Source organism: Ranitomeya variabilis, chromosome 1 (genome assembly GCF_051348905.1).
Source record: "Ranitomeya variabilis isolate aRanVar5 chromosome 1, aRanVar5.hap1, whole genome shotgun sequence".
NCBI lineage: Eukaryota > Metazoa > Chordata > Amphibia > Anura > Dendrobatidae > Ranitomeya > Ranitomeya variabilis.
This window is the reverse complement of record NC_135232.1, coordinates 965,541,125-965,553,864: the sequence shown is the minus strand read 5'-3', so window position 1 is coordinate 965,553,864 and position 12,740 is coordinate 965,541,125. Positions and strand designations below refer to the sequence as shown.

The 12,740-nt window shown below is 41.2% G+C and overlaps 1 protein-coding gene across 1 annotated transcript in view; it reads right to left on the bottom strand.

Moving 5' to 3' along the window:
* The window catches only part of FHIP1A (FHF complex subunit HOOK interacting protein 1A), a 432,446-nt gene extending 422,668 nt beyond the window's left edge, over positions 1-9,778 (bottom strand). The window contains exon 1 of the mRNA XM_077279318.1: positions 9,432-9,778. The gene's annotated coding sequence lies outside the window, so the exon portion shown is untranslated. The remainder of the gene's footprint in view (positions 1-9,431) is intronic.
* Positions 9,779-12,740: the final 2,962 nt, after the last annotated feature.

Genomic DNA, 12,740 nt, shown 5'->3' with positions numbered 1-12,740 from the left:
AGTCAGTCTGAAAAATTGGGAAAACTTTGAAAGTGTCCCCAAGTGCAGTGGCAAAAACCATCAAGCGCTACAAAGAAACTGGCTCACATGAGGACCGGCCCAGGAAAGGAAGACCAAGAGTCACCTCTGCTTCTGAGGATAAGTTTATCCGAGTCACCAGCCTCAGAAATCGCAGGTTAACTGCAGCTCAGATTAGAGACCAGGTCAATGCCACACAGAGTTCTAGCAGCAGACACATCTCTACAACAACTGTTAAGAGGAGACTTTGTGCAGCAGGCCTTCATGGTAAAATAGCTGCTAGGAAACCACTGCTAAGGATAGGCAACAAGCAGACGAGACTTGTTTGGGCTAAAGAACACAAGGAATGGACATTAGATCAGTGGAAATCTGGGCTTTGGTCTGATGAGTCCAAATTTGAGATCTTTGGTTCCAATCACTGTGTCTTTGTGAGATGCAGAAAAGGTGAACGGATAGACTGTACATGCCTGGTTCCCACCATGAAGCATGGAGGAGGAGGTGTGATGGTGTGGGGGTGCTTTGCTGGTGACACTGTTGGGGATTTATTCAAAATTGAAGGCATACTGAACTAGCATGGCTACCACAGCATCTTACAGCGGTATGCTATTCCATCCGGTTTGCGTTTAGTTGGACCATCATTTATTTTTCAACAGGACCCAAAACACACCTCCAGGCTATGTAAGGGCTATTTGACCAAGAAGGAGAGTGATGGGGTGCTACGCCAGATGACCTGGCCTCCACAGTCACCAGACCTGAACCCAATCGAGATGGTTTGGGGTGAGCTGGACAGCAGAGTGAAGCAAAAGGGCCAACAAGTGGTAAGCAACTCTGGGAACTCCTTCAAGATTGTTGGAAGACCATTCCCGGTGACTACCTCTTGAAGCTCATCAAGAGAATGCCAAGAGTGTGCAAAGCAGTCATCAAAGCAAAAGGTGGGTACTTTGAAGAACCTAGAATATAAGACATAACAAAAAAGTGTGAAACAACTGAAATTAAGTATATAATTCCACATGTGTTAATTCATCATTTTGATGCCTTCAGTGTGAATGTACAATTTTCATAGTCATGAAAATACAGAAAAATCTTTAAATGAGAAGGTGTGTCCAAACATTTGGTCTGTACTGTGTATATATATATATATATATATATATATATATATATATATATATATATATATATATATATATATATATACACTCACCGGCCACTTTATTAGGTACACCTGTCCAACTTCTTGTTAACACTTAATTTCTAATCAGCCAATCACATGGCGGCAACTCAGTGCATTTAGGCATGTAGACATGGTCAAGACAATCTCCTGCAGTTCAAACCGAGCATCAGTATGGGGAAGAAAGGTGATTTGAGTGCCTTTGAACGTGGCATGGTTGTTGGTGCCAGAAGGGCTGGTCTGAGTATTTCAGAAACTGCTGATCTACTGGGATTTTCACGCACAACCATCTCTAGGGTTTACAGAGAATGGTCCGAAAAAGAAAAAAAATCCAGTGAGCGGCAGTTCTGTGGGCAGAAATGCCTTGTTGATGCCAGAGGTCAGAGGAGAATGGGCAGACTGGTTCGAGCTGATAGAAAGGCAACAGTGACTCAAATCGCCACCCGTTACAACCAAGGTAGGCCTAAGAGCATCTCTGAACGCACAGTGCGTTGAACTTTGAGGCAGATGGGCTACAGCAGCAGAAGACCACACCGGGTACCACTCCTTTCAGCTAAGAACAGGAAACTGAGGCTACAATTTGTACAAGCTCATCGAAATTGGACAGTAGAAGATTGGAAAAACGTTGCTTGGTCTGATGAGTCTCGATTTCTGCTGCGACATTCGGATGGTAGGGTCAGAATTTGGCGTAAACAACATGAAAGCATGGATCCATCCTGCCTTGTATGGAGCATCTTTGGGATGTGCAGCCGACAAATCTGCGGCAACTGTGTGATGCCATCATGTCAATATGGACCAAAATCTCTGAGGAATGCTTCCAGCACCTTGTTGAATCTATGCCACGAAGAATTGAGGCAGTTCTGAAGGCAAAAGGGGGTCCAACCCGTTACTAGCATGGTGTACCTAATAAAGTGGCCGGTGAGTGTATATATATATATATATACTAGACTGTGGCCCGATTCTAATGCATCGGGTATTCTAGAATATGCATGTCCCCGTAGTATATGGACAATGATGATTCCAGAATTCGCGGCAGACTGTGCCCGTCGCTGATTGGTCGAGGCAACCTTTATGACATCATCGTCGCCATGGCAACCATTATGACATCTACGTCGATACTGTGCCCGTCGCTGATTGGTCGAGGCCTGGCGGCCTCGACCAATCAGAGACGCGGGATTTCCATTATGACATCATCGTCGCCATGCTATGCCCGTCGCGGATTGGTTGAGGCCTGGCGGCCTCGACCAATCAGAGACGCGGGATTTCCAGGACAGACACCCTTAGACAATTATATATATAGATATATATATACACTGTACATATATATATATATATATATATATATATATATATATATATATATATATATATATATATATATATATATATATATATATATATATATATATTCAGCATATATGCGGTCATGACCAAAAGTGTGGGCACTCTTGAAATTGATCCAGAAAATGAAGTATTTGTCCTAGAAAATTTTTGCAATTACTCAAGTTTTATTATTCACGTTTATTTCTCCTTCACCTCATTGGGGGACACACGACTATGGGTGTATGCTGCTGTCGCTGGGAGGCTGACACTAAGGCTGGAGTCACACTTGGCGTAAGACAATACGCCACGTATTATACGTCCGTACTACGGCCGTAATACGGAGAAATGTTCCCAAAATAGTGATCCGTAGTCAGGGTGTGTCAGCATATTTTGCGCATGGCATCCTCCGTATGTAATCCGTATGGCATCCGTACTGCGAGATTTTCGCGCAGGCTTGCAAAACCGACATCTAATGGATTTATGTGCTCAAATGTTCGGGAAAACATATATACAGTATATATATATATATATATATATATATGTCATTGAGACACATATATATATATTCTGTATTTAGATTTCATTCAGCGCGATATCTGTGAACAGCCGGTAATTCAATTGCCGGCTTTTCATTTCTCCTGCACAAACCCGACAGGATATGAGACATGGTTTTCATACAGTAAACCATCTCATATCCCCCTTTTTTTGCATATTCCACACTACTAATGTTAGTAGTGTGTATGTGCAAAATTTCAGCGCTGTAGCTGCTGAAATAAAGGGTTAAATGGCGGAAAAAATTGGCGTGGGCTCCCGCGCAATTTTCTCCGCCAGAATGGTAAAGCCAGTGACTGAGGGCAGATATTAATAGCCAGGAGAGGGTCCATGGTTATTGGCCCCCCCGTGGCTAAAAACATCTGCCCCCAGCCACCCCAGAAAAGGCACATCTGGAAGATGCGCCTATTCTGGCACTTGGCCACTCTCTTCCCACTCCCTGTAGCGGTGGGATATGGGGTAATGAAGGGTTAATGCCACCTTGCTATTGGAAGGTGACATTAAGCCAGATTAATAATGGAGAGGCGTCAATTATGACACCTATCCATTATTAATCCAATTGTTGGAAAGGGTTAAAAAAAACACACACACACATGATTAAAAAGTAGTTTAATGAAATAAACACAGCGGTTGTTGTAATAATTTATTGTTCTCTCAATCCATCAGGAACACCCTCGCTTGGAAAAATAATAAACGCACAAGATACATACCTTCTGGTGAACCGTCTCGTCCCACGAAGTAATCCATCTGAAGGGGTTAACTAATATTACAGGCAGGAGCCCTGCTAAATGCAGCTGTGCTCCGTGCCTGTAATCCCCGGCGAATGAATGAAATGTAGGTCATTGACCTACATTTCCTTCAGTCGCGGTGATGCGCCCCTGGTGGATGTCCTCATATGACCTGGAGCGTGGGAAAAAGTTCCCAGGCTGCAGTTCATGAGAACATCCACCAGAGGGCGCCTCACCGCGACTCAATGTAAGTATAGATCACTGCTTTCCTTTCAGCACCCGGGGATTACAGGCACGAGCGAGTGGTTTATCGCAGCTCGTGCCTGTAATATTAATTAACCCCTTCAGATGGATTACTTCGTGGGACGAGACGGTTCACCAGAAGGTATGTATCTTGTGCGTTTATTATTTTTCCAAGCGAGGGTGTTCCTGATGGATTGAGAGAACAATAAATTATTACAACAACCGCTGTGTTTATTTCATTAAACTACTTTTTAATCATGTGTGTGTGTGTTTTTTTAACCCTTTCCAACAATTGGATTAATAATGTATGTAAACCATGTCTCATATCCTGTCGGGTTTGTGCAGGAGAAATGAAAAGCCGGCAATTGAATTACCGACTTGTCACTAACACCGCTGCGTATTTCTCGCAAGTCACACTGCTGGTCCGTGTGGAATCCGTATTTTTCTCGCCCCCATAGACTTTCATTGGCGATTTTTTTGCGCAATACGCTGACAAACGCAGCATGCTGCGATTTTGTACGGCCGTAGAAAGCTGTATAATACTGAACCGTAATATACGGCTAATAGGAGCAGCCCCATTGAGAAGCATTGTGCCGTATGTTATGCGAGTTTTACGTACGTAGTTTTTGCGCTCTTACGTACGTAAAACACGCATGTGTGACCCCAGCCTAAGTGAACACAAAAAAGGTTAGCTACGGTTATCCAGCTGGAAATGCGCGCACCGGTGACCCCCGTCACATGACTCCTGCAGACCTCTATGGTTGTTGATGCTGGATTGCTACGAGCGCCACATTGTGATCGGCACTCATAGCAATGCTGTAATTCTAATACATGTGGGCGATCTGAGCATCAAGTTATCGAGTTATGGCAGCTTCTAGCCTCCCATGGAGGCTATTGAAGCATGCCAAAATAAAAAAAAATGCTTTTAAAAATATGAAAAAAATAAAAAACATATAAAAGTTTAAATCACCCTTCCTTTCACCCTGTTCAAAATAAAACAATAAAAAAAAAATCAAACCTACACATATTTGGTATCACCACATTCAGTATCGCCCGCTCTATCACCAATAAAAAAGGATTAACCTGATTGCTAAACAGCGTAGAGAGAAAAAAGTCAAAAGGCCAGAATTACGTTTTTTTGGTTGTCACGACATTGCATTAAAATGCAATAACGGGCAATCTAAAGTACGTATCTGGACCAAAATGGTATCATTAAAAATGTCAGCTCGGCACACAAAAAATAAGCCCTCACCCAACCCCAGATCACAAAAAATGGAGACGCTACTGGTAGCGGAAAATTGTGCAATTTTTTTATTTTATATATTGTTTTAAGCAAAGTTTTGGTTTTTTTTTTCTCCACTTAGATAAAAAAGAACCTAGACATGTTTGGTATCTATGAACTCATAATGACCTGGAGAATCATAATGACAGGTCAGTTTTAGCATTTAATGAACCTAGCAAAAAAGCCAAACAAAAAACAAGTTTGGAATTGAAATTTTTTTGCAATTTCACCGCACTTGGAATTTTTTTCCCGCTTTCTATTACATGACATGGTAAAACCAATGGTGTATTTCAAAAGTACAATTTGTCCCGCAAAAAATAAGCCCTTACATGGCCATATTGACGGAAAAATTAAAAACGAAAACGCAAAACCGGAAAAAGCTCCGGTCATTAAGGGGTTAACATAATAGCGCAACAGGGCATTTGATGTGAGTAATAGTTAACTACACTTTTATAATCATGGATTGGAATGAGATGGTATTTCTGATTCTCGTTCATCTCTGATGACCTTTGTCTGCAGCCAGTAAGAGCAGGGCATAGATGAATACATGAAATGATCGCCACTAAACTACAGCAATTCATGGCAGCTAAAAATACAAAATAAGTGACACTTGCACCTGGATCTTCCACATGGATGTTTAAATGAAAAAAAAAAAACAATGTACACTATAGAATTCCCTTGTTGAAGCAATAGCTTTGTCAAGTAAGAAGTAAATGTATCTCATTATGTACAGGCAAATGTAATTAGGAAAGATAAGATCTCAGAAATTATAAGACACATGAAAAGACACTTATGTGTGACAACCGTTCAGATGTTCTCAAGTTAGAGTACATAGAGTATCATATGAAGGCCGATGAGGACAAGACAACACCCTGTCAGAATAGATAAAGAATAACAAATAAGGATTGCACCAGTTTAGTTGGTTTTCGTAAAGCTACTTTTTAGTAGGTTTAACACATCTTGATGACTAACGTATACAGAAAATAATCATGGATACAACAATAATGAATATGATGCTTGCTAGTAATCTACCCATTAAAGAGACCCAAACATTATTAAAATGAGCTGTAATAACATAAAAATATCTTACCACTGTATTCTATGAGACATCTGTTTGCTAATGATTTAATATGGTGCATCAATTTTTGGTTTATTGCTTACATAAATGTTAAAGGCAATCTGTCAGTATGATCAACCCTCCTAAGCTTTCTATATGGTCAGGTTGGTTATTGAAAGTGAAATGAAATAATATATGGATATCTGTGACCCGATGTCTTATTCCCGAGAACTCCAAGTTTCTCTTATATATAAATGAGCTGCTAAGTTGTATGGTTGAGACAAAGAGAATCTGCCTCCAGAGCTTATTTTACATGAAAGGAGTTATCAGTGTGAGACGTGTAGCTCAGGAGAGCAGACTGTCAGTCATTACATGTCTCACATTGGTAATGCCCCCCTTTAATTTAAAATGAGCTCTGGAGGCAGATTCTCAGGTAGATCAGTGTCCGGCCCACAGATCTTAACAGCTCATTTACATATAAGAAAAATGTGGGTTTCTCTGGAATAAGACATTGGATCCCAGATATCAAGGTATCAACTTTCTATGACCTGCGTGCCCATATAGACGGCTTAGGAGGGCTGATGCTACTGACCGATTCCCTTTAATATTTTCACAACATGTCCCAGCAGTTATTTTGTTTTTGCCTTGGTGGATAGTAAGCTGCACATTAGCCACATTATAAAACTTGAGTCTCATAGGTGGCTCTAATTAATTAGACTAGGCCTAGTGCACAATACTCTCATACATTTATCTTGACAGCTGTACGACCCAGTGTGCTACATGTAATGTCTCCACGTACAATCTTAGATCTTGTAGAACAGGAAAAATTGATAGGTAGACTTCAAAGCATATTTCCAGGAATTTAATAAAAAAGTGTCCAGGGTATGAGCCTCTGGAGATCCAGATTGGCAGCATTCTACTAGATCTCAACTATGGAGAGAAGTTAGCTGCTTCCTTCCCTTACTGATCCCAGCTTCTTCACATTTATACTTATTCACATTTCGGGATTTTAGAAGGAACCTGTCACTAAATTCATGCTGCCCAAACCATTGGCAGCATGAATCACAGAAATCAAGTATGTCTTTCGCCAAAACGCTCTGGCATTTCAAAGAAGATACAGTTCGAAGAGCTAGCCTTTCCCCACACATCTCCAAATAAGTGACAAGTCTCTCTCATTTGAGTACTTACAGAGAGATCTGTCAATCAACTAGAGCGGTGAAGGGATAAGCTGTCTGGGATTGGCACCAGACTAGTCCCTTCTTTCCCTTCGGTCCCCGTCAGGAGATTCAAGCTATATTTTTTCTGAAATGCTACAGAATTTCACACAAAAATATGCATAGGTACAATCATGCAGTCAGGCTATGATCCATGCTGCCCATAGTTTTTGCAGCATGAATAAGTGGACAGGTTCCCTTTAACTTGTTTAGAAAAACTTAAATATAGGAAATAGAAGAATAGCAATAAATTTGTCTGGAACACCCAGCAATCACACTCTACAAGAATAGGTACCAACAAACATGTCTGTGCATGGTACACAGATGTGAGTGCACTCTGACAACTCAGAAGATCAAAGAGGGAGAGAAAAGGACCTGTGAGTCACATCATGACAAAGAAATTAACCCAAGAATTAATATGACTGACAATGGTAGGCAAAGCCTGAAACACAGAAAATAGATATGACCTTTACATTAGAGATTATTCCTTTCAAGACAGTCATTACAGATTCTTGGAACAAAACTTGTCACGGGTTTCTATATATTGCGGTTGGGGCTACATGACGATTTTGGCTGTGACACAGGCCACATGGCCAAAGATTGCCCTGTACAACTGCTGCATATAGTTCAGGTGAAAGGAGTTGCAACAAACAAGTCACAAAGAAACAAACCAGTTTTGCCTTTTTGTGACTTGCTTGCCGCAGTCATGGCACCCTAATGGTTGCAATGGGATCCCATTCACCTGCAATACGCAGCAGTTTAGCAGATGCACAGAACAATCCTTCGCAGTGCTACCTGTGTCCTGACTAAAGTTGCTGTGTAGCCCCAGGGTTGGGTCTATGAAGCTAAAATAACAAACAGAACATTTAGGCCTCAAATCTTCCAATACAAACTGTGTCGTTGAATTCCTTGTTGTGATGCCTATAGACTGCAGATGTGATAGGTCCATCTGGTTATATTTAACTAAATTAATCAGTACCTACCGTATGTAATATTAAGCCAAGTCAAAGGAACTGTCCAATGTGGACAACCATTTCTAAGGGTGGCTATGCATACTAGATAATTGTCAGCTGTGCCAGTCAACCATATATAGTGGTACTGGTTTTCCTGAAAATATAATGCTGGGGGAACAAAAGAACGCACATGTTCTCAATGGAGATAAGCAGCGAGTGGTGTGTAGTAGTACCCAGTCTATGCCCATTGAAACATATGCATGCTTGACCAAATTGAGTGTGCATATGTATGGAGAAGTCAGGACGAATAGCTGTCAGTTGAACAAGCATTTGCAGACAAGGATTCAAGGAGTATGGTCATCGCCACCTTGGGTTCGCTATAAACAAGAGTTCCGTTGCTATCGTAAAGGAAAATTGTGCATAGTCGCTCATTTTGCCATCACCAAACAATTCAGGGATATATAGTATCAATATCAACGTGTTTATTTAAAAGATTGAGTGACCACGTAACATATAGATGGTCTTTTTGAGTCCACCAGACAGGAGATGCTGTTGCCTGGCTCATAAATGGGGAGGTTAAAATGGGAACGCCAACCTATGATGTTCTTCTGCCTAAACGGGCAGAAGGACAAAGGTTATCGTATCAGAATAATTTCTTTAATGAACAAACCCATATTTGTGTTCGATGTTGTAACAATAACAGCAGAATATTTGCAAAATCATATGAAACACAAACGCCGACAGAAAACTTTATCTCCTTTTCGTCACTCAGCAGTTGTCCAGCATAAGGAGTTATGATTGCAATACAATAACAATAAGTAGGCTTTGTGCTCAGCAACGAGCAACTCCTACACAACAGACTGTAAGAACAGAACAAAAATACGTCCCCATACCTGCACACTCCAGCCTGGGATATGGAGATACTCCAGGATGATTGGAAACCATGCAGGAAAGTTTTCCTGGGCAGAGGCACCGCAGGCAGGTTTACTGTGCACATACACTGTACAGACAGGTGAGCTAGCCAGGTAAACTCTCCAGGGCAAAGGAACACAAGCGGCTGTCCATGTAATCCAAGGAGATGCTGAGGGATTGTAGGAAGACACTAGACTGGTCAGCTTCTGCAGGTTTATCCTCACCCCTTACAAACATGAAATGCACTAGAGCAGATTGCACGTATGGGTGGGGAGGAGAGACTCAGGATTAGTACACAGCCTGAGAATTGGTTTCTGACTTAGGAACAGGGAAGGCCAGAAGGGAGGGGGAGGGGAGGATTGGATAGCATAGGGAGGAGTTGTCAGACCTGCAGCTCCCCTGGCTAAGGTGTGTGAATGGTGTCACTCCTCCTTTACAATATCAGGCCACTGATCACCGCTCCTTATTACCATATTTCCACATGTAACCTATTTGGAGAGTTTATCTATGAAGAATTTATCAGCAAATGCAGAGCAAAACAATAGTAAACAGCTAATAGTTACTGAACAACATAAAATAAACAAACTGATACAAAAGAGCTACTGCCGACATGACAATCATTCTTGAAAGTTTCCTATAGATGTCACATACAGTAAATGCTGATCTTTAACTGCCATCTAACACCACGCGCGGATGTCTGGGCTACATTACTCTTTCTTGGGAAAGGGACTAAGAATGATCTATTCTTAAGGGCAGGTTCACACAACTGTATGAAAAAATGGTTAGAGTTGTATCCAGATAAGTGGTACTATTTTTCCCTCACTTGCCATCCATGTGCAGTCCACATAAAACCTGTTTTTTATTCTGCCGCAATTAATAGTTTACAGTTTCCTATGAAACAGTATTGCAATATATCTGTAAAAATCTGATACTATACTGAGACATCTGATTCTTTTTCTCACATCCATAGACTTGAATTGGCGAGTCTCATTTGATTTTTAGAGGAAAATTGTGCATTTTTCTTAGATACAGATTCAAAGTCAGTGAAAAAAATTGTTCATCTTCACTGCCCCATTGAATAAGATTGAACCAAGTGCAATCCATTTTTTTAACAGATTGCAGTTGGACCAAAAATATGGTCATGTGCATGAGCCCTAATATTCGTAAAACGTACAATGTAGAAAATTTTCTTTACCTGAACCAGAAAAATAATCGGCCATCCTCAACGAGAGTTTACACAAGTCAACTGTGGGCATAGCTCCCAACCATCCCTCATACTGCGGGACGGTCCTGATTTTGAGGCTGTGCCCCGCAGGCCTGCACGGGGTGCAACTTCTCCCATACAGCCAGCAGGAGAAGCAGCCACCATGCCCCCTTGTATTAGGTCACGCCCCCTCCGTATCTTCTTCTTCCCTGGCGGTGGTTCAGAGAGGGAGAGAGGACATTCTGAGGTGTGTGTGTGTGTGTGTACTGCACACATACATGCAGCTGGCCCTGCTCTGCTGTGCTTACAGTACAAGGCATTATAACCAGGAGTAGTGGCAGCCGTTAGAGCAATCCAGTGCAGCCTGTTAGTTATAGGCACAGTATATATATATGGATCCTTTATATACTGTACTACCACAGTTATGGAATGGAGCCTGCATTGTAAGCAGAGCTGCTGAGACAGATCTACAGCCCCGACTGTACACTGGCATCGTCATGTGTGGCTATTAAATAGTATGGAGCATCATGTGTGGCCATTAAACAGTATGGAGCATTATGTGGGGCCATTATACAGTATGGAGCACTGTGTGGCCATTATACAGTGTGGAGCATCAAGTGTAGCTATTATACAGTATGGAGCATCACGTGTGGCCATTATACAGTATGGAGCACTATGTGTGGCCATTATACAGTATGGAGCATCATGTGTGGCCATTATACAGTATGGAGCACTGTGTGGCCATTATACAGTATGGAGCATCATGTGGGGCCATTATACAGTATGGAGCACTGTGTGGCCATTATACAGTATGAAGCACTGTGTGGCCATTATACAGTATGGCGCATCATATGAGGCCATTATACAGTATTGAGCACTGTGTGGCCATTATACAGTATCGAGCATCAAGGGTGGCCATTATACAGTATGGAGCACTGTGTGGCCATATTTTTTTCTGTTTATAATTATTGTTTATGAAACAGTGTGATCAGCAGTGCTAAATGGGTGTGGTTGGGGCATAGATATGGGTGTAACTAGTTGTGAAATGGGTGTGGTCAGGGGCATGGCCTAAAATCTGCTGCACGTCCCTCTACCTTTGTCCCTACTTGCCTTCTTCAAAAGTTGAGAGGTATGCGTGGGTGTTAAATGAATTCCAATCAAGAATATTCAAACATTTTTCTATAGATCGGCCAGAACTTTATGCGCACAAAATTGTTAATACAACTGACATATGTAATATATGCATATTTTTCCATGTCGAAGGTGTCGTTAATACAAATGTTCTGTGTGCAAAGAAAAAAATCATCGTTATTGGCAGAAAAACTCTTGTTTACATGAACAATATGTTACAGATAATGATTCTTTCATAGACTGAAAGCTTACGAGCAGGACCCTCACTCTTCTTGGTATGTGTTGAATTATGTGTTACTCTGTAATATCTGATATTGTCTGTACAAGTCTCCTCTGTGGAATATGTTGGTGCTATAGAAGGAAAAATATTATTAATAATATTATTATTATTATTATTTTTATCCATGAACAATCCAATCACCCAACAAAACAAGTGTTTTGCTCATTCCTCAGGTAATTGTTGGCATATTGGCACAAGATGATTATCAGGAAAGAGATTGGTCAGATGCAGTTATTAGTAGTTAGGTACAGTACGCGACTGAGAGCAGGCAGCCAAAACCTCGTCAGTCTGTTGTTTAGAGGATTAAAAGGCTCAAAGACCTGCTCATAATTGCTGACAATGAGGGGGAGACAAAAAGTGTAAAGACGTTATAGAAATGTAAAATAGTTGTTATGTACTGCTCCTTGATGGCTACCTGTTGGAGGCTTTAGGAAATGCTGTAATAGCTTAACCTAAAATGTGTATATAGGAAGAAAAAGTAGTGGCACTCACCAGTCCTTTAAAATCCAAAGTCTTTATTCAGAAGAACATGTTTCAAACTGGCTCAAGAGATGGAAGGAGCACATATGCGGGACAACAATCATTTTGCACTTTCCTGTGCTTCTACTGGTCCTGGAATTTGAAAAGAAGTACAGCTGATTTCTTACAATAATACCATAGAAATAAGTATCCGAT